The following is a 19,733-nucleotide window of genomic DNA, read 5'->3' as shown; positions in this document are numbered from 1 at the left end:
TTCTCACCCTATGTCTAAGACAGACTCCAGCCACCCTCCTGAGGAAACCCATTTTGGCCACTTATACCTATTTCTTTCGGTCATGACCAACCCTCATGACCATAGGTGAGAGTAGAAATGAAGACTGACTGGTAGATCGAGAGCTTCGCCTTTTGGCTAAATTCCCTTTTCATCACAACAGTATGGTAAAGCAAATGCAATACCATCCCTGTTGTGCCAATTCTCCAGGCCAGTCTTATGCTCCGTTGTTCCCTTACTCATGAACAAGACCCCAAGGTAGTTGAACCCCTTCACTCACAACAAGACCTCATTCCCTACCCGGAGTAGGCAGTCCATCAGTTTCCTGCTGAGAACCATAGCCTCAGATTTAGAGGTGCTGATCTTAATCTCAGCCACTCCACACTTGGCTGTGAACCGATCCAGTGAGTGCTGGAGGTCACAGGCCAATGATGCTAACAGGACCACATCATCTGCAAAAAGCAGTAATGAACCCCTCAGCCCACCAAACTGAAGACCATGGAAGACAAAACAAGATCAATTTTGAATGAATCCGTTTTCCACCTTTCTGTTTATGCACATTCAGTTTGGATTATGTGTGCATTCCCCCCACTACCGTGCACCTGACAGCACCTGCATGAAAACACCTCATGGGGATATATAAATGAGTACATTTAGTTCATTGTCAACTCACTAGTTTTGTCCTTTTTTCCATGAATTCTATAGTCCATAATGATCTGGTTGTTTCAGCCTGTCCATCGGCGCTCGGAGTGCGCCGCGCTCTCAGCAGCTGTGGGCAGTCTTTAAACAGGCTGGAGCACTCCTTAATCTGTGTAATCCCCATAAAATCGTCCCTGAAAGCCATCTGAATTTTCCGAATGGTGTCCACCTGGAGGTCTCTCACAGTTTCTGGAAAAATTTGATGCAGCAAAGCTCCAAATCGTTCAGACATTTTATTTGCAATAAAAATCCGACGAGAGGGGTGGACCACTGCTCACACAATGCCTGCTCACAGGCGAATGACGCAACCGACAGGCGTGAAAAAAACTCACGCATGTTCAAGCTTGGCTGATGCAATCACACGTGATTCAAATCCATATGGTTTTTGCAAAAAATAAAAAGGTCGGATAGTTTTCTAACAGACCTCGTATGCAGTGCAGAATCAAAACAAAATCAAACACGAGTCCACTGAAGCGATGCCTCATTTTTCTTTAGTCGCATAAGAATTTTAATGAACAACAACAACATACAGTACTCTTAAAGAGGTTTCACTTAGACACACCCCCTGTGCTCGACAAACACCTCGGAGATTCAGTCTCAGACGTGAAGTCACTAGTCATGAGGATCAGACAACATCCAGTACATTAGTACAGGCTGGTAGACAGAGGTACACTCCAAATGAAGATACAACCCCAAAAAACAGGGACAGAGACACAAGGAAAACCAGCAAACAGCTCAAACTATACACACAAGCTGCACAAGCACAACACATAACAACACACACGAAATCAAACAAACCAACACTGGGGACGTCAACAGGTGAGTCTGAAGTACACAGGGAGACAAACCAATACAACCAGGAAAACAATCTACAGGTATGTCAAGAAAACAACAAGGGCATACAACTATCAAAATAAAACAGCAAACTAAACCAACACAGGGATAAAGTGACAAATAAAAGTCACACAGGAAGGGAACGCAGGTTTACTGACTTTCAAAATCAACCAACACTAGGGGAATAAACAATGAAAAAGAACAGGTGTGTAGCAACATACAAAAACAAATCAGAAAATAAAATCTAACACTAAGACAAACAGAATCATTTCAATAACAAAATCATGCATGAAGTATGACTGAATGAAACCCAACAGTAGAATCGTGACAACAAAATCAGACACTGAGGACAGTTGAACCACTGAAGTACAGCAACCAAAAGCAAACACCACGGATGAGAAAATCATTCAAACACACCAGAAATAACTGCATCTTAACATGAAACCAATACAAAAAACAAAAAAAAAAAACGGAATCATAAAATAAAACACATGGAATAATAGACCAACAAAACAAAACACAACAGAAAGAGCAGAAGAACCATATAATGAAACAAAACACAAAGAGCAACAGAATCATAATGAAATAAAACACAACACAAAGACAAAGATAATCATGTAATGAAACACAAAGAATAACCAAATCGTAAAATGAAACAAAATTCAACACAAACAATAACAGGATCATAAAATAAAACAAATCCTCAGGCATGCACAATCCATAGAAATAGATAATTGCAGACTATATCTATATAATGATCATGAATAGAGAAATTCACTGACCACAGTTGACACTGCATTCTTAATTCACTATAATGGTAGGGCTACAAGTACAAATTCTCAACTTGTCCAAGGTCAAGGGAACATATTCTCAGTGAAAGTCAAACATTTTTCATTTTACCTAGACAGCCTGATATTCCTAATGTAATTCCTAATGTATCATTGAAGCAACTTACGCTCTCAAACTTTGTAAGGTCACACCCGTACCACGTTCCACCAATGTAAAGAATCTGTGCTATAAAAACATCCCCCACCCTAAACATTAATCGGTAACATCACTGCCAAGTGGCAACAATGTTATTTGGGGTGCAACAAAAATGACATCTGACAATCATCCCAGCGAACAAGGAAAGTAGCTGCAATGTTGCTATGTGACCAGTGGTAGTGCACTCTGTGGAGCAGTAGTGTAGCTTGGTAAAGTTAACATTTGAGACCTCATGACGTAACCTATATAAACCCGACATAACTCTATGATTGGTGGAGTCAACATTTGAGACCTCATGATGTAACCTAAATAAACCCGGCATAACTCTATGATTGGTGGAGTCAACATTTGAGACCTCATGATGTAACCTATATAAACCCAGCGTAAATCTGTGATTAGTGGAGTCAACATTTGAGACCTCATGACATAACCTATATAAACCCAACATAACTCTGTGATTGGTGGACTCAATATTTGAGACCTCATGACGTAACCTATATAAACCCGACGTAACTCTGTGATTAGTGGTGTCAAAATTTGAGACCTCATGACATAACCTACATAAAACCAGCATAACTCTGTGATTGGTGGAGTCAACATTTGAGACCTCATGACGTAACCTATATAAATCCGACTAACTCTGTGATTAGTGAAGTCAACATTTGAGACCTCATGACGTAACCTATATAAACCCGATGTAACTCTATGATTTTGTCACTTCCTATCTACATAGTACATACAGTAGTGTTCAGAATAATAGTAGTGCTATGTGACTAAAAAGATTAATCCAGGTTTTGAGTATATTTTTTATTGTTACATGGGAAACAAGGTACCAGTAGATTCAGTAGATTCTCACAAATCCAACAAGACCAAGCATTCATGATATGCACACTCTTAAGGCTATGAAATTGGGCTATTAGTAAAAAAATGTAGAAAAGGGGGTGTTCACAATAATAGTAGCATCTGCTGTCGACGCTACAAACTCAAAACTGTTATGTTCAAACTGCTTTTCTTGTGTGTTGGGGGGTGTGGCTGGATGTTTTGGTGTTCTTTTCTTTTCTTTGCTCTTCAGGTGGCATGGAAACTGATTTGTCTGTGGAGAAGGTGCTGGCTGAAGAGTCCTCACCCTCATCAACATCATGTGTAGCACCTGTGACTGGTGCTCACATGCAACCTTAAAGACTTTCAGCTGAAGCAGATAATTGGATGGCGTTCTGCATTTAAGGCATGTGTGATTCAAGCAGAACTGCCGGGAACTCGACCTTGTGATATTCGTTTGTGAGACGCTGAGGACCGCACCTGGGTTTGACACATCGAGCCCGTGAAGCAAGGAAGGGTGAGGACATATGCTGTCAGCACACATTAAAGGTAATTAAGTATTTGACTAATTGTTGATAGTAACTTGGTGTTTTGTTACATAGTATACTTGAATTGTGATGAGAATTGTGCAGCTTGCTTCTCACTGCTGTGGTGTGCAGGATAAGTGATCCTCCACTTGTTGTGAGAAGCTGCTCATTTGCATAAAGATAAAAAGTACAGACCTGAATGTGTTGCTGATAGCGTGTGTCTTTTGAAAGATATTGTTGTAACTGCTGACTTACCTCACATCTTCTTTGCTTCACAGAGAGTCAGTTTGTCGTGTCCACCTGGGGGGTGTTTGTCTGGTGGTAGTGGGTCCAGGAGCGCCGGACTTCTCTCCTTGCGGGCGCTGGAGAGCGTGCCAGCAGTCACTCCTCCAGAAGGACGTTGGTTTTGGTTTTGTACATTTTATTTAGGCACAGGTGAAAAATAAATTGTTTTTGTTGTTGGAACCGCTTTCTGGTTATTATTAGCGCTGGGTTCTGTCTGACGCAGGTTCGCTCCTCAATCCGCGTCGACACATAACAGCTTTTTTAACAATCCTGTGAATCACTAAACTAGTATTTAGTTGTATATCCACAGTTTTTCATGATTTCTTCACATCTGCGAGTCATTAATTTTGTTGCTTTGGAACAAAGATTTTGCTCGTTTGCTAGTGTGCTTGGGGTCATTGTCTTGTTGAAACACCCATTTCAAGGGCATGTCCTCTTCAGCATAAGGCAACATGACCTCTTCAAGTATTTTGACATATCCAAACTGATCCATGATACCTGGTATGCAATATATAGGCCCAACACCATAGTAGGAGAAACATGCCCATATCATGATGCTTGCACCACCATGCTTCACTGTGAACTGTGGCTTGAATTCAGAGTTTGGGGGTCGTCTTACAAACTGTTTGCTGCCCTTGGACCCAAAAAGAGCAATTTTACTCTCATCAGTCCACAAAATATTCCTCCATTTCTCTTTAGGCCAGTTGATGTGTTCTTGTAACCTCTTCTGCACATGTCTTTTATTTAACAGAGGGACTTTGCGGGGGATTCTTGCAAATAAATTAGCTTCACACAGGCACCTTCTAACTGTCACAGCACTTACAGGTAACTCCAGACTGTCTTTGATCATCCTGGAGTTGATCAATGGGTGAGCCTTTGCCATTCTGGTTATTCTTCTATCCATTTTGATGGTTGTTTTCCGTTTTCTTACACGCGTCTCTGGTTTTTTGTCCATTTTAAAGCATTGGAGATGATTGTAGATGAACAGCCTATAATTTTTTGCACCTGCATATAAGTTTTCCCCTCTCCAGTCAACTTTTTAATCAAACTACACTGTTCTTCTGAACAATGTCTTGAACATCCCATTTTCCTCAGGCTTTCAAAGAGAAAAGCATGTTCAACAGGTGCTGGCTTCATCCTTAAATAGGGGACACCTGATTCACACCTGTTTGTTCCACAAAATTGACGAACTCACTGACTGAATGCCGCACTACTATTATTAACACCCCCTTTTCTACGTTTTTTACTAATAGCCTAATTTCATAGCCTTAAGAGTGTGCATATCATGAATGCTTGGTCTTGTTGGATTTGTGAGAATCTGCTGAATCTACTGGTACCTTGTTTTCCATGTAACAATAAGAAATATACTCAAAACCTGGATTAATCTTTTTAGTCATGTAGCACTACTATTATTCTGAACACTACTGTACATCCAAATATTTCTTCATGCCCAAAGTATCCAGAGAGTTGTAACAGCATGCTGGTGGAGGCGACGTAGCTGTACTGTAGCAGAGCTCAATTCTTGCTGGTGTTTTAGCATGAACGTCAAAGATTTTAAGCATGTTGAAGATTTTTATGGGACCACAACAAACAACATCAGCGTTGCCCAACTGACATCTATTTAGCTCCTGCAACTTTTCACTCTCCGACAGCAAACGCTAGAATAATCGTGAGAGTGTGAGTGGTAATAGGTGTATTTTAACCAGTTCCATCAAATAACCATCCTCAATGAGCTTCAAACCAATGCAAGTTCAATGGTCATGTGACCATATAAAAGGTGATGTTTGACCTCATATTAATGTTTAATAGTTGTGTGTAAATGAAGCCACTTTGTCATTGGTCGACCCTGAAGCATTACACCAAATTGGATCAAGACATATGGACATAGAGATGGATGGAAGATCATCTTGATTTCCATTCAGATATGAATTCCAAACCAAAATGTATTTGTTCATCCCTTTCCACAGCAACCAATGCAAACAGCCAGAATGAAGGTGAAAACATATCCTGCCTGGCAGAGTTTATTAAAAGTGAATGAAATACCTTTTCTTTTTTTCAAGCACTGATATGCAGCAGCAGAGACACTGCAGTGTCTGGGTCCACCCTAAATGAGAGATGGAACAGTCTGGCTGTGCACAGTGTGAGTAAAATACATCATCTGCAAGATGCTACCTGGGAAATGATATTCATTATGTGCGAGCTCTTACTGACAACAAATACATCCATGCACCTCACAAATGAACTGAGCTGCAGCCTGCATACTTGTTTTGATGCACGTCGTCATGCAGTTTCATTTGCCCCGTTTAAACCAGCAATTAGAAATTGGCTGCTTGGTGAAGCCCTGGGGTAAATCACACCGGTACAGTTCTGGAGCCTCATGCTGGCTGACAGTTGCCAGTGGCCTCAATAATCAAGAGCATTACGTTTTAGCACCCTGAAGGACGCTCCACATGTTGGTCCCTTAAGTATAATCCGCTGATGCATTCTGCTTCATTACCGTCTCAAAATGCAGAATTACCTGTCATAGCTCTATGGGGAGACAGTGTTGCCAGCAGTCTCACACCCACAGTAACAAAGGGTACTGCCTCTTAACACATAGATTGTCATTAAATGAAACTGGAGCTATTTGTAGGATCATTAATTACACCATTTCACACACCACTTCCCTTTCGCTGGAACAAAGGGAAGGTGAACGAGGACTTCCATTTTTGCTGTATATCAATGTCACATTACAGCCGTCCTAGCCTCAGCTTGCTTCTCTTCTGCTCCCTGCGAGCCTGAGAGATGTAGGAATAATTATAATCAAGCATGCAAAGTGATGACATTAATGTAGGTATGTGTACATTGTCACATCAAACTTTGTGCAAAAGTCATGGCCGTGAAATTAGAGGATGTTAAGATTTTTTTTTTTTTAATGCCTTCATCAAGAAGCTTATGTGATCTCGAGCATTTACTGAATTGTTTGTTAAGCTCTGTTCTCCTTGTCACGGCAGAGCAGGTAAATCAGTGGATAAAGAAGTGGGACACCAATATGTAGAACTGGGTTCAATTCCAGCTTTTGCTATTGTACTGTGTCCTTGGGCATGACTCTTAATCTGCATTGTCCTAGTCCACCCAGCTGTAAATGGGTCAATGGTGTCCCCTCCAGGGGGAGTCACAATCCGGGGATAAGCACTGTCACCAAAGGGCTTCAGGGCCTATGTAGGACTTACTCACTTTCGCCGATATGCATCCCGGAAGATCTATAATCATGACAAACTGGCTTGTGCATTTCACAGTCGCCCATGGATGTGACTGAACATGCAGTTTGGTGGCATAATGCACCAGACATGCACCATGTAACACCTTAAACAACCGCAGCACACATTTAGTATAATTTTGAAAATGCTCCTGGTGATGTAATAGCATGTGCAACAATTTTATAGGCTACATGGAAAGGCAAGGAATTATTCAAGTCACATTTTCTGGACTATATGTTGTACCACTGTATTGGAGCATCTGTCCAAAAATGTGTCATGAAGAGCAAAAAACACACAAAAAATGTACAAGTGGAATCCCTCTATAAGTCCCATTTATTTTTAAATGTGATGGAATTGCTTTTCACTGGCACATTACTTTATGACATAAGAACTGTGTTAGTGAGCAGAAGTTAATGGGCTAATTACTGTTATTGTACAATGCACAAAAATTTCAGATAAACTGCTTCTTCTGGCCATTGAACAGATGATTATAGGTGAGGTAAATGTGCAATTAAACATTTGGAATACTAATTATTGTTAATAATTATTAATCAAAAACCAAAAGTGACCAGCGACAATCAATTCATAGTTTTCTCCACGATTGCTTACTTTTAGGTATGTTTTGATCCAGATGGATATACAGATTTGTTGTACAAAAACAATTTAAAAAGTACTTTCATACATGGGTGGTCTACTATGGTAGACCAAGAACTGTAACTTTGTTGGAGTCTTAATTTAATTTTAGTTGAACAGTGGGGCCCTGGTGAGGGTATGTGCTCCGTCTAGTGATATTTGATTGCTTATTGCAGGTATTATACAGTACTGTCCTGACAGTTCATTAACTAAATGTAAGCCCAAGGCATTACACACAAGGAAGGCTTAGTCCTTATCATCCCATGAACACGCACAGTGGTAAGGAAAAAGTTATTTTTCGATTAGAGGAAGAAATGTCAAGCAGACCAGTCTTACTGGGGTGACCATCAGTTATGGCCATACAACCTAAGGGTCCTTTCACACATAACAGGATTGAAGCCAACTGACTGATGAAAGAGGAATCATATGCCACTCATGATAAATCAGAGCCACTTCGAACACTTCGTACAGCAGTCACCACAACCATTCTGGCACAGCACATGCACTCTACATTCAAATGCCGCTTGGGCAGAAATCCAATCAAATGGCGTACAAGATGAGGTCACACTGCCATATGATCATGTACAGACATATCGTGCCACAGCCGACGAGCTGAACAAAATCATCGACCATGTCACACCATGGCCGAATGGCGCAATTAAGGCAGCCTTCACACCTTCGGTCAAATGTTGGCGAATCCCGGATGAATGACCATTCAACCCACTCTCGGCCAAAGTTGCCAAAGTCCAGGTGCCAACCACAGACATCCAACACCACTCACAGGGAACTTAGAAAAAAATGTGGCTATTCACGCAGCCGGCACAAGAGTAGAGTGCAGGTGACCACTGTCGACCTCGCTGTGCGAATGGCCCCACTTTTCCTCAGTGCCCCATGACTGTGCCGTTAACAAGCAACACACGTCGTGCAAGGGCCTCCCCTCGCAACACATGTGGTGTGTTGTGCCACCCTCCCCCCAGCATGTGGGGGGGTGGCACTCTGAACTATATGACCTGACAACACTCCTCTGTGAGGCGTGTGCATGAGCATGGTGTCCTCACGTGGAAATACATAAAAACACATATCGCCTTTGCAACGGGCAGGAGCGACCACGTCAGCGTGCACATCGACAGGCTGTCCCATGTGAAAAGCTCAGTGTGATCATGTGTACACTCAGCTGGCAATCTGAATGTCACATCCACCACGTGAGCTATGGTCCACGTGTGCTATGGTCCACATGACACGCCACTTGCTGGACACGCAGTGCTGGCAGATGTGGACATAATAAGAGCGCATGTCTTCATTCATGTTAGTTCATGGCTTGACGTGTATGACCATATACAGAGGAACAGAAGAATCATACTTTTATTGTCTGCTCGATAAGAGGGATTAAATTTTAAATTATTTTTTTTTTTTTTTGGTGTGTGTGTGTGTGTGTGTTCTCCCACAGCAGTGACACAATGTGGTGTCACATGTTCCAGGTGCTCGCACTGTGTTTGTGCGTGTGCACGGGCATGCACAAAACCGTCACCGCAATATTGTGTCACGCCTGTCCAACTGTATGTCCCTCCCAACAGCAGGTGGAATGTTTTGTGGTTCCCCATTTCATTTTTTTTGTCCACAGTTTATGAGCCAGTTCCTGCGCCTTTCGCCCAACTTCGTGTTATGTGTGAAGGGACCACAAAGCAAGTAAGGTATGATTTAGAATTTTTCTGCATTTTTTGTGCAGTGACTGTCACTGTTTCTGCACTGCCCTCTAATGGTCACAATTGAGAAGGCACATTATGTGTTCAACTCCCTTGGAGGATATCACAGACTGTTGGGAGTCTGAACAGGCAGCGTGCTTTTTTGTGCATCTGTGAATGTAGTCCATATGTCTGGCAGAAATTTTACCTTTATTATTATTATTATTATTATTATTATTATTATTATTTTGTCATTTTACTGTTAGTCTTGGCATCAGTGTTATTTCCACTTACGGCCAACGAACATCGGAATGTTGCCTAAAGAGTGAAATTTGTCTTGAGTCACCATTGTTGTGGAAACTCGAATGTGTAACTGGAACATTTTTGGCTGTTTGCCGAGAAATGTAATGCTTTCCTGTACATTAGTCCAGTTAGAAGATAAAACACAACATGCACTAAAGCTGATGGAAACCATTTCCAAGACCATTTACCACTTTTCAGCAGGGTACATTAATGAGTCACTGAGAGCTGAGATGGATACAGCAGCAGGTACCACACTCTTCAAACAAGAGAGTATTGTAGTTTTTAAATCCAGTTTTGTGCACACCAGAGAATACATCTTAAGCATAATATATGGCCTTTGTATGTGTTTAAAATCTGCATGTAACGCCCTGAATAAATGGTCACATTTGCAAACTCATTAATAAAAAAATCATAATTTCCCATTTGTCATCCTGCTGCTGGGGACTGAAATGGCCATTCCAGAATGTTGTACTTGTTCCTCTGCATAAATGCCTTAGTAGATTTTGGGCAGTGTTTAGGGTCATTGTCTTGTTGAAAGATCCAGCCCTGGCGCAACTTCAACTTTGTCACTGATTCATGAACATTGTTCTCAAGAATCTGCTGATATTGAGTGAAATCCAGGTGACCCTCAACTTTAACAAGATTCACAGTACCTGCACTGGCCACACAGCCCCACAGCATGATGGAACCACCCCCAAATTTTACTGTAGGTAGCAAGTGTTTTTCTTCGAATGCTGTGTTCTTTTTCAGCCATGCATACTGCCCCTTGTTATGTCCAAATAACTCAATTTTAGTTTCATCACTCCATAGCACCTTATTCCAAAATGAAGCAGCTTGTCCAAATGTGCTTTAGCATACCTCAAGCGACTCTGTGGCGTGTATGCAGAAAAGGCTCCCTCTGCATTACAGCATCTGAGAATGTCACAGATGGGCTAGAACCAGAAACCTTCTCATAAGGATGCACGCTTACAACAGTGTGCTGCTTTTGTGTGTTATACAAAATATCAAACGCAGCAGCCAGTCTGCACTGTGTGTGCCTGATCCCGTCAGATATCAGAAGCTAAGCAAAGTGGATTCTGGTTAGTACTTAGAGGGGAGACCTCTTCAGAAGGCCGGGAGTGTGTTTCTCTTGGTAAACCTGGAGTTGCGTCAGTAAGGGCAGCTGGCATAAAATGTGCCAATCCCAATGCAGATCTGTGCTGGATTTGCTGTGCAGACCCTGAACACTCAGGAGCAGCCGAAAGACCACCACCACCATCATACAAAATCCAAAGCCATTTTTAGTTCTTCTAAATGTCTTCTTGCCAGTGATGCACATTTCAAAGATTAATCCTGCCTGGCTATAAAGGAGACAATAATAAATGTTACATAACAAAAATAATTTTAATTTAATCTATTTCACTATCTAAATATTTACTGACACTTGCAAGCACGTCATGGCAAATTAATGACCGGAACCTGAGAGCACATTTATTCTGTATGCTCACTGTGTCATTAAATGATAGTTTATCAGTCGCACAGTTATGACCTGTGATGTGAAAAATTACTTTTTTATGCTATTGTCTCTCCCATGGAAGCAGACTGAGTGATTCAACAACAATAGAGCTTTGATTGCTGTAATAATCAGCTCAACTTACAGCACGTCAGCTGCTTTAAGTGCTTAGAGTAAAGATATGATATTAATGAAATCGAAGAGAAACGAGGCCAAAAAAAAAAGTGACAAGAAAGCTTGGAATGTGCTTACCAAAGGACTAATTTGGTGAAGAGAAGTGAAGGCTTGGCATGACAGCAGTTGCTAATTATTTGTAGGTAAAAGAGTTTTTCAAAAGTACTTTGGGGACGCAGCTTAAAACACCACCCAGTGTCTGATCCTCTGATCTCTCTGGTATGCTTCTCCAAAGTCCAGCTGCTCTGCAAGCACAAGCCTGGTCGCTTTTATTCTTCAAGCCTCTATGCTGGAATGACCAGATGGGTCCAAGATCTAAAAGTGTGCAGCAGCTCATACGGGGTTCATCGCTCCCACGTGTACCTCAGGGGATAAGCCCAGCTGTTCTTTATAGGTAATCATTAAATCTGGAAAATCTGGCCAAAAACTGGCAAGCAACTGAGAGACGGGAGGATTAAAGTGACACCGTCTCATTCCTTTGCAGCAGTTAACTAGCAGGAGGTGATAATGGTAGAAAATATATTTTTTTCCAAATATGCTTACATCCACTTCAGAGATTGTGCATTGTGTAATTTGGGAGATATTTCATATAGGAAGTGGGTGTCAAGCATGACAAAAAAACAACAAAAAAAACCTGCAATATATACTGTAATTTTAACATCTTTCGAAATATTAGAATGTAATTGTTTTGACTTCATGATTAGTTTTGATGAACCCTGCATTGAACACAACATTCAGGTATATACGTATAATGCTCCTGACTTGGTAGTACTTGTTTTAGAGAAGTCACAAAAGCTACATAAGTACTGATATTATTACAGTGATCATGCATTTACACATGGAATTTCAAGTCACAGCATGGCAAGTTGTAGTAAATCAAGTGTCATGGCCAAGCCAAAAACAAGATCTCAGGCTAAAGAATTTGATAAAACCTTTGACAATGGTTTATATTTTTAAAGTTTTTGAAGAGCATGGCCTCCTCCTAAGTTCTGTTATTCACACAGTGTGACTGAAATAAAACCTTTGACAATAGTTTATGTTTTTAAAGTTTTTGAAGAGCATGGCCTCCTCCTAAGTTATGTTATTCACACAGTGTGACTGAAATAAAACCTTTGTGAAAGAATTGTGTTTATAAAGTTTTTGAAGAGCATGGACAAACTTTACACATAGCGGAATAGCCAGATAATTGAAAATAGACCATACTTTGTTACATTCAAGGGGTGAGGGGTTATTTTCAAGATATAGGATTAATTTTGATGCCAAAATGCTATTATTAATATTGTGAATTATTTCCCAAGTGGATGTATTGAAATTCTGACTTGTGATTTTGCCACCTCCTGCTAAGTTAACACTTTTAAAAGGGATGGTTTTTTAATTAGTTTTCACACTTTTAAAATATGTGTAACACAGAGATGCAATAGGAAGACATCAGGAAAACATAAATAGGTTTTTGGCAAATAATTACCCGAGGCCCTCAAATATGCTCATCGGGTATTGCGAAGGCTTTGCGTCCGTCCTATTACTGCCACAGTGCTCAAATTAATAGGGAAAATTCTTGGGACACAGACCTTGGAGAAGTTCAAAGATGCTTACCTTGACCTATTTTAAGAGGTATTTTAAGAGGTTAAAAGGGCACATTCTGTTTCAATCTGTTCAGTTTAGTTTTTGAGTGGTGGGGGTGACAACCAATCAGTGCAGAGCTGCACCATGACATCACATTCTGGTTGCTAGCTGCAAACTCTGTTTTATGTGTGTAAATATAACCTTTTTGTCATACATTATGTAAAAGCTAGTGAGGAATAAATACTTATGAAACTGAAAATGCTGTTTTTAGAAGCTAATAATACCTCTGAAGTGAATTAAAAGACATTTAGCATGCTAACATCCGCTAACTCAAAGCTAACTTCCAGTCTTTTTAAAAGCTCATATTCACATGTTCTGTAAAAGCTAGTGAGACATAAACACTTCTAAAACTGAAAATGCTGTTTTTGGAACCTAATAACACCTCTGAAGTGATTTAAAAGACATTTAGCGGACGTTAGTGTGCAAGTGGATTTGCATGATTCATAGCATAAAAATAGGAAACAGAAAGTGGTTTTTTGACCTCTTAAAATTGGTCAGTTTAGCCATCTGTGTCCCAAGAATGTTCCCTGTGAATTTGAAGGCCCTGGCAGTAATAGGACTGCACTTATGCTGGGCAAAGACAGACAGATGGACGGACAGATGTAAAGCCTTCGCAGTAGCCGATGGCCATATTTTGATGGCCTCAGTAAAAATATAAGGCAATGCTAAAATACCCTCAGCCACATGAGTAGAAAAACTGAAAACAGAATGTGACCTTTTCACCACTTAAAAATAGGTCAAGGTTAGCCATCTTTGAAGATGTCCAAGGTCTGTGTCCCAGGAATGTTGCCTGTAAAATTGAAGACCGTGGTAGTAATAGGACTGGACTTATGCTGAGCACTGACAGATGGACGGACGCAAAGTCTTCGCAATACCCGATGGACATATTTTGGCCTTGTGTAAAAATCATTGTGTTTCTCCTCGTGATTCATCGTTGCTGACCCATGAAAATTCAGTAAGATATATCTTCTATTATACATTCCAATTCTAAGGTTGTCCATGTTTGTCTCTCTTGTCTGCCTCCTTTGGATACACTTTCCCTGGACCGATTGCCTGAACCATGAGATGAACAACTGCCTGTCTCTGGAAGCTGCCTTTATTTTGCCCTTTGAATACTGCTGCCATGCTGATAGACCCCCTAAACTCTGACCTAAGGCTTATACCTTGGAACTGCCTCAGATTTACCTGCATGGAACCTTTTGCCCGATTGATTCTCTGTGTTTGACCCTGGACTTTGTGGACTGTGATCAAAGAGCTTTGTACTCACCACACTGTCTGTTCGCTACTTCTGATTGGAGCAAAGTCAACTGTTATAGATCACAGTGGGTATTTTGCACAATGGAAATAATATTTTTATCACATTCAAATGTGCATCCGTGTACAAGCTCCTACACTAAGTACATGGGCTGTGCCGTAGAATGTGACCCCTCTGTGGCATGACTGCTGCTGTGGATTCAGACCGTCTCCTGCTGGTGTCTCTGTGCACCTGTGCTCTGTTTTCCTGCTTTTACCTCCGTGCATTCTGCCAGCTTTGATCTTCACTATCTCACTCTGATCTTGTGAAGGGTGTCTGCAGCAGTGATTGGTGGTGACGAGGTGAATACTACAGGGTGACATTTTTCTGTCACAGACGTCACAGTGGGTACATCTCACTGATCCCATCAGCAGGGGTTTATTTGGACTGAAATTAATTAATCAATGACAGTAGTTGGACAGAAAATTAATCAACAATCACTCAGTAATGAAATAATGTTTTTCTATGATATGCTGATGGTGGGTAATCAATTATTTCTGTGTATCCATCTTTCTGCGTGTCCACTCAGTAGGACTGAAAAGACTGCAGTCAAAGGTCAGTGGTTCAATTCCAGGCATGTCCTCTTGATGTTCTATCTGCATTGGCTCAGTTGGCGCAGCTGCAGACACCTGAGTACATCTTTGGCCGAGAGTGACCTGAGATGTGCGAGTGTCCTACCCAGCGTGACTCAGACTCTCATCCGCTCCACGCTACAGAAACCGGAGATAAGCTCCGGCCCCTGTGGGGCACATGCCTCAGAAAGGATTAAAGAGAAACCGTACACCAATCAAGCATTTGTTTTCCAGAATGTTTTACTTTTCAGAGAATATTTTATAAAGCAGTGTCCTTCAAGATTCTTTTGAATATTTTGAAGGCAACATCTTTTCCTGTAGTGTGTATATATAGCAGACTAAAACGTATAGTGCAAGTACATTTGGGTGTGTCCATTCTATCATTGCTGTTTACATGGTGTGTAAACGAAAGCATATTATATGGTAGAACAAGTGGGTTAGAAGCTGGACTACCAATACTGGAGTTGGATTCTAGGACTGGACTTCACAATACCTGTTTGCTAAGACAAGATACTTAATCTGCATTGTCCCAGTCCACCCACCCATAAAATGGTACCAGCCTTTGGCTGGGGAATTTGCTTGAAATAGACAGCCATCCCATCCAGGGGGTGTTGTAGACTCACCAGTGGGCCTCAGGGGATATTGTACTTGCCAGTCCATCCAGCTGTAAATGGGTACCAGCCTTCTGTTGGGGAAATAATCTGCAAGCAAAAGTGTCCCATCCAGGAGGAGTTGTAGACTCTCATCTGCTTCATTGTATAGCATCTGAGGATAAGCAACAATGGCCCTCTACAGGCCTCATGGCATTGAGGCCTCTAAAGGGCTTACTACTTTTCCTTTGTAATCTGAGCACAGACTAAGACACAGGGTGCAAATGGATTATATCGAGTCAACATTAATAGTCAGGTTCATGATGTTCAGCTACTAGTTTTTTGTTGTTGTTGGGGGTTTGTTTTCACAAAAATATACATTTTTTTGAAAAGTGCATACAATAGCCAATCAGAAAATGAATGAACTTTCCTGGAAGTCACCATGGTGGCCATCTTGGATTTGTAATAATGGTGGCTTTAAAAATTAATTTTTCCAATATCTCAGCTTGACCTGGGAGCTTAACTATAGTAGCTAAAAACACATTTTCAGGTCCAATCCAATGGTTTTAATTGTTTGTAGCTAAGTAATGTTTATGTGGTTATCCATGCTCAAAAATCCAAGATGGTCACCTATAAGTGTGACTTTGACCTTACAGTCTGAATTGATCATTAGTAAAGTGCAACATGTGCAGTCGTCATGCAAGATGATTACTTCAGATTAATTTTGACAGCCAGCTGTGCACCTCACTGGCACGCCGAATAAATGTACATCATATTTTGCGAATGTCAAACTATTACTGGAATCCACAAACACCAGCTATTACTGTATATTATGGCAAAACCTTTAAGACATAAAGCTGCTGTGAATAAATGTGTCCCTGCTGATCAACAATGAATGCTTGCTTTTTCTGCATGCCAGTGTTTTAATCACACAGGAACTGAAATCTGAAGGGGAAATTAAAAAAAAAAAAAGTTAAACACTTTACAGTGTGTACATTAATTAGCATTGGGTAATATAGTAATAAACAGTGGTGGGCACAGCTAACTGAAAAGTTAGCTTCGATAATCATTGAACCGCTAACTGAAAAGTTAGCTTTTATAATGGTAAACCGATAAACCGCTAGCAAATTTAGCGAACGTTACCGCTAACCGCTAACTTTTAGTATTGACTCGGTATGCTGTCGGCTACTGATAAGCTAAGTTGGTTCCACTCCTCCAGCCAATGCAAAGGAGTCGGTATCGGGTTATTTGGTCACGTGACTTTTAGTCAGGATTCGGACATTTTGCTGATTGGCTGAGACACGCCGCTCTCTGATTGGCTGCAGCCTTTGTTTACAACGTTGCACTGGTACCACATTCTCTGTAGGAGTGGAACCAACTTATGGTTACGCCACAGCCAATCGCAGAGCGTGGCGTGATAGCCAATAGCGGCTGACGTATCAGATGGACCAATCACAGCCATGTTTTCAAAAACACGCTACCAGTCTCTTTGTATAAAAGACTGTGGTACCAGTGCTACAGATAAGCCAGTTTCAAGTTTAAGCACCGCAGTGGGTGCTGGGTAAATTCAAAGGCGATCACAAACAAAACAAACACATGAAAAAAATTCAAATTAAACCCCAAACACTGTCATCATCATCATATTAAAAGCAGTAAATCACAGTATTAGAAGTCACGGTTTAGCTCTATATTATATATATTTTTATAAACTGTTAATGGAGCTAGGGCTCACCCATATTGCATTTGCAAACACAAAACAAATGCGCAAAAAAAATAAATAAATAAAAATACTGAACCAAAGTAATTGGATTAAATCTGTAGATTTAAGTCAGAGTCATTCAGTCCAAACTTGGGATCTTCTTGCCTGGTTGAATAACGTTGAATTCACAACCATTTCTCTCGTCTTCTTATCGAGTAAAACATACGCGTAACATCTCTGCTGACCGCGGCTGCAGCCTCTTTTACGTTTTCCTTTTAATCTCTTGCTAAACCGCCACTGACCCTCCCAGGGTTTCCTCTGCTTGAGGAGTCAGATTTGTGTCTTGTCATCTAAAATGATGTATGGGCTTTCGCCGCCAGCCTCGATTGAGCTTTGATGTGCAGCAGGGTCTCAGGTGTCAGGAGCCATTTCCCGGCCAGGGTCCCTACCAGAACAAGATTAGGTCTATTTATCTGATTCCAGATTGCTCTAAACCTATTTCAACTGTCATTTACTCTGTGAGTGGGCCATTAGTCCTACATCTGTTTTGTTTTGTGGTCGGCCTGTGTGTGTGCACGCGTGCGTGCCTGTGTGTGTGTGTGTGTGTGTGATCATATTATACTGAAATCAGCAGCACCGTATGACCATGTACAATAAATCAAATTTAGCTGTCATTTTCGCACCGAGACGAAGCCAAGAATGAAGTTAATTGCAGTGGAGACTGACTTCTGTTTGATGGAATTAAAACAGTGCGCTTGAAGAGCCTTACAAAATTACATGCCAGAACTCAGAAGAGGCCACAGCTATACATTTTTACACATAAACATGACAGTAAACATTGTGAATTTGGTGCTGTATTTCTGTCTGTAAAATACTTAATTCACAGTTTTAGAGTATTCCAGAATCCTTTGCGCACTGGGGAGGGAGGCTTGATAATGGCTCAGTTTAATGCTAACTTTAACATTGAAAATGCCATAGACATGCTAACGCGTTAGCATCAGTCCAGTTTTTAAGTTATAAAGTACATCTATCAACTGTTTCAGAAGACCATAACAGGTTGGTTTAACATAAAAAGGTAAATATTACTTACAGATATATGCTCTTTAGTGTTTTATTGGGGAAAAATTAAGATAAAGCTAAATAAAACAAAGAACCAATGAAGCAGCAGATCGAAGCACTGCTTCATTGGTTCAAGGTTCAAGTTCAAAGCAAAGCTGCCATGCAGAAACAGTTGATTATACAGACCCGCTGCAGGGTCTGTAATCAATGTAGAGAAATAATCATTTTCCTGACAAACACCCCCAAAAACAAGGACTGATAAGGGAATCGTTAAGCAAAAAGGCTATTGATGTCGACGGATCAAATCATTTCTTAAGTATACCCAAAAAGAACCGGTTCATGACATGTAGCCCTAACAGCAACATACCTTTTTTTAAAATAAAACTCACATTAAGGACTCACGATTACCTTAATTAAACACCTAAGTACATATTTTGGTTGAACTCATCTCCATAACGACAGAATGTTCCAAACAAGTTGCTTGTTGGTTGTCCACTCCACCACCCGCGAACGCTCGTTTACACTGAAAACGAAATCTCGACCTCCCCAGCAAGAACGTGGTTATGCGTGAGAAAGGCATCAATAAATAAATACCAACATTCTGCATATATATTAAAGGGCTGTTGTACAAAATTGTTTTTTTTTTTTCTTCTTCTGCTTTTATGGTAAAATGTACCTGGGGTTTCAAGTTAATTCTTGCGAAAGTCCCATAATCCTTTGCCCATCCATGTAGGCTCTCCCGTGCTGTAACAACATTTAGGCCTAAAATTGATTGTGTTACACTTCAGTGACATATGTCACAATTTTATCCAAATTCTTGCTTGATCTGTAAGACCCTCCCACTTTTCCAGTCAGTGCTCTGTGTGACACACCCCCATGGTCTTTGAAAGCGAGATGATGTTTTCAGTTATATTTGGAAGCTGGCTTCACATCATTAATTGGCACTCAGGCCAGTGAAGTGGGAGAAGATATGTACAACTCAGGGCGGCACCCATCGGAGCAGCTTGTATGAGCGAACCACGAAATATCATGCTGATGAGCAGGTGTGCATGATGCCGGTGCAAGAGTGCATGCGGGAGGACAGTGCCACCAGCTGCACGATGTGGTTGCACATTTTTTCTGTGAAGGCTCTCAGTTGTCCAGGTGGTTTCCATAGTAGAGAAGCTTGAATCTTTGACTGGACTTGGTTGCTTGACACGAGGACATT

This window comes from Thalassophryne amazonica, chromosome 12 (assembly GCF_902500255.1).
Source record: "Thalassophryne amazonica chromosome 12, fThaAma1.1, whole genome shotgun sequence".
NCBI classification, from domain to species: Eukaryota; Metazoa; Chordata; class Actinopteri; order Batrachoidiformes; family Batrachoididae; genus Thalassophryne; species Thalassophryne amazonica.
The sequence above is the reverse complement of the archived record's forward strand: the minus strand, read 5'-3'. Positions refer to the sequence as shown.